Source organism: Pipistrellus kuhlii, unplaced genomic scaffold (genome assembly GCF_014108245.1).
Source record: "Pipistrellus kuhlii isolate mPipKuh1 unplaced genomic scaffold, mPipKuh1.p scaffold_m20_p_42, whole genome shotgun sequence".
NCBI lineage: Eukaryota > Metazoa > Chordata > Mammalia > Chiroptera > Vespertilionidae > Pipistrellus > Pipistrellus kuhlii.
Genome location: NW_023425543.1, coordinates 3,997,478 through 4,000,956, shown reverse-complemented (window position 1 = coordinate 4,000,956; position 3,479 = coordinate 3,997,478).

The following is a 3,479-nucleotide window of genomic DNA, read 5'->3' as shown; positions in this document are numbered from 1 at the left end:
AGCCGCCGGGCCAGAGCGCACGGCCGCCCGGAGCGCACGCAGCACCCGGGGCGGCAGCAGCCGCGACGGAGGGTCCGGGGTCCGGGCGGGAAGGGGGACTCCGGCGTGGCCGAGGCTTCCTGGGGTCCTTCATACCCGGGGTCCCGCCGGGCGCGGGTTGGGGGGCACTGCCGGGCGGGAGGACTCTCCGCGCTGCGCTCTGAGGGCGCGGGGGGGGGGGGGGGGGGTCCGGGGCGCCCGGCGTCCCGGCGGCCACGCAGCCGCACTGTGTCGCGCTCTCAGGGTGACTTCCGGCCCCGGCACCCCCCGCGCCGGCACCTCGGGGTCCCCAGGCCTCCGAGACCCGAGGGGGGCGCGCGCCCTGGTGCCCGCGCCCCGGTGCCAGCGGCGGGGAGTGCTGGCCGGGCGGCCGGTCGTGCGGACGCTGCGCCCGGTCCGGGCCGGGGACTCAGGCTCCGCAGCCCCAACAGGGGGCGCGCGGCCGGCCTTTGGGGTTTGGGATCCCGCGCGGCCAGCCTTTGGGGTGTCGGGGCCCGCGCTCCCGGCCTTTGGGGGGTCGGAACCCGCGCGCCCCGGAGGAGCGCACCGCGCGCCGTCCCCACCTGCGGGGCGAGGCCCCCCGCGCGCCGCGAGCTCCGCATGACTCGGACCCGGAACCCCCGGGGTTGGGCGGGGGGTGGGGGGGCGCGTCGGAGGCCGGGACCTTCAGTGCGGCCGCCACCAAAGCGCCTACTGTGTGCGCCCCGCGCCGCCGCCGGATGGAATCGCCAAACACCACGCGCCGGTGAGTGCGCGGTGAGCGCCGTGTCGCCTGGAGGAGGGGGCGGGCGGGGCGGCCTCGGACCCGGGCTGGGGACCTGGGTGGCCTTGGGGGGACCTAGGAAAGCGCAGCCTCTCCGCCGCCGGCCGGGATCGGTCTTTCAGGCTCCGAGGCGCGTGGTCCGGGGCGCACGGGGCGGGGAGGGGATGGGGATGCCCGGGCCACTCACCTTCCCGCCGCCGTCGCCCTCGGAGGAGGGAACCGGTGCCCACGGCGAGGTCGTGCCCACCGAGCGGGAGGGCGCTGCGCCCCGGGATGGCGTGAGGAGGAAGGCGCAGGCAGGGCAGCGGCTGGAAGACAGAGGGGGACCCCAGGCGTCCCCGCTCCCACCCGACGCGCTCCCTTCCAGCTCCGAGCGCGCGGGGAGGACGCGGCCTCGGAGATCGCAGCCGGGGAGGCAGGAGGGAGGCCCTTGGGGGTGCCTGGCTGAGTGTGGGGGGGTCACCCCTAGCGCCATCCTGCCAGCCAGCAGGCGGAGCACCCCCCCCCCCCTAATCCCACCCCAGGCTGCCCCTCGGGCTCAGAGCTGGAGCCCGGGAAACGCAGGCCCTGGGGGTAGGGATGTGCCTGGGGCCCAGCGCAGCGCGGAGAGCCACAGCCCCAGCCCCGGGCGGGGGCGGGGGGGGACCCTGAGGGGACTCCCAGCCCCCCCTTTGGGCATCTGCCCAGCCAGGGACCCCAGGCCACTTTGCAGAAGTAAAAACCTCCTCTTAGATATGCTGAGCCCCACCGAGACCCGTGTGGCTCAGTGGATAGAGCGTTGGTCTGCAGACTGAAAGGTCCCAGGTTCGGTTCCGGCCAAGGGCATGGACCTTGGTGGCGGGCACATCCCCAGTAGGGGGTGTGCAGGAGGCAGCTGATCGATGTTTCTCTCTCATCAATGTCTCTAACTCTCTCTTCCTCTCTGTAAAAAGTCAATAAAGTATATATTTTAAAAAAAATTCCAGATTCAGCCGAAACCGGTTTGGCTCAATGGATAGAGCGTCGGCTTGGGGACTGAAAGGTCCCGGGTTCGATTCCGGTCAAGGGCATGTACATTGGTTGCGGGCACATCCCCAGTGGGGGGTGTGCAAGAGGCAGCTGATCGATGACTCTCTCTCATCGATGTTTCTAACTCTCTATCTCTCTCCCTTCCTCTCTGTACAAAATCAATAAAATATATTTTTAAAAAAAGGAACTAAATATTTTTTTTAAAAAATTCCAGATTCAGACTGGTCCTGCGCACCCACACCGGGCCCAGCTGCAGAAAGAGCTGGCATTGATTAGGCGCCCACTGTATGCAGGCACCTTGTTTGAATATTTCTGTTCTCAGGGGGACCCCTGGAGTCAGGAACCCCTGGAGTCAGGAACCCGTTTCACAGGCAGAGAGACAGCGGCCCAGAGCGGGGATGTGGCGTGTCAAGGAGACACTGCGTGGTAATGGCCAAAATATCCTCCAAAAATTAGCTCCTTGCCCCCCTCGATGCTGGAATTGGGGTCCGGGTTTATTCACTCGGTCCAAGCTAATGCTGGGTCTTCCCCTCCCTCCTCCATTCAGGGAGTGTCAGGGAGGGCGAAGGCCACAGGGACAGCCAGTCCTCCGGCTGGACACCACCCAGGACACCCCCCCCTTTAGCCTGGGTCCCCACCCTCGGGAACGCTGGCACGGCCTGGCGCGGCCAAAGATCCACTCCCGATTCTGGAAGGCCCGGTCTACACCGTCCAGAAGTGGGTGACCTGCATTCCCATCCGGATAATTCGAGCAGGAGGAAGTGAGAGGAGGAGAGGGGAGGGCTATTTTTACACACGAACCCCCGTGGGGACCTGGGGGGGAGTCAGGAGCTAAAAAAAGAGGGGCATTGTGAGAAGACCACAGAGAGAGAGAGAGAGAGAGAGAGAGAGAGAGAGAGAGAGAGAATTGCAAGAAGAGAGAATTGTGAGAAGATGCCAGAGAGGGGGGGGGGGGATTGTGAGAAGGCGCCAGAGAGAGAGAGAGAGAGAGAGAGAGAGAGAGAATTTTGAGAAGATGCCAGAGAGAGAGAGAGAGAGAATTGCGAGGAGGGAGAGAGAATTGTGAGAAGGCGCCCGAGAGAGAGGGAGAGAGAGAAAGAGAGAGAGGGAGAGAGAGAGGGAGAGAGAGAGGGAGAGAGAGAGAGAGAGAGAGAGAGAGAGATTAGAGAGGAGAGAGAGGAGGAGAAGAGAGAGGAGGAAAGAGGAAGATAGAGGGATAGAGCGCAGATAGAGAGAGAGAGAGAAGGAGAGGAGAAGAGTAGAGAGAGAGGCGATGAGAGAGAGAGAGAGAGGGGTGGAAGGAGAGAGAGCGCGAGGGGAAGAGGGAGAGTAGAGAGAGACGAGAAGGAGAGAGAGACAGAGAGACGGATGAGAGAGAAGGAGAGAGAGTAGCGAAGAGAGCGGAAGAGAGAGAGAGAGAGAGAAGGAGAGAGAGAGAGAGGAGAGAGGAGAGAAGGAGTAGAGACAGAGAGAAGGAGTAAGAGAGAGGAGAGAGAGAGAGAGAGAGAGAGAGAGAGAGAGAGAGAGAGAGAGAGAGAGGAGAGAGATTCCCAGCTGATAATCGGGCAGGAAGCCTGACCGCCCCCACCCTCTAGGCTGAGAGGCGCTTTCTCTTTAAATGACGTCTGTGTGACGTTCATGGTGGGTTTTTTTTCTCCCTTCAATGAAG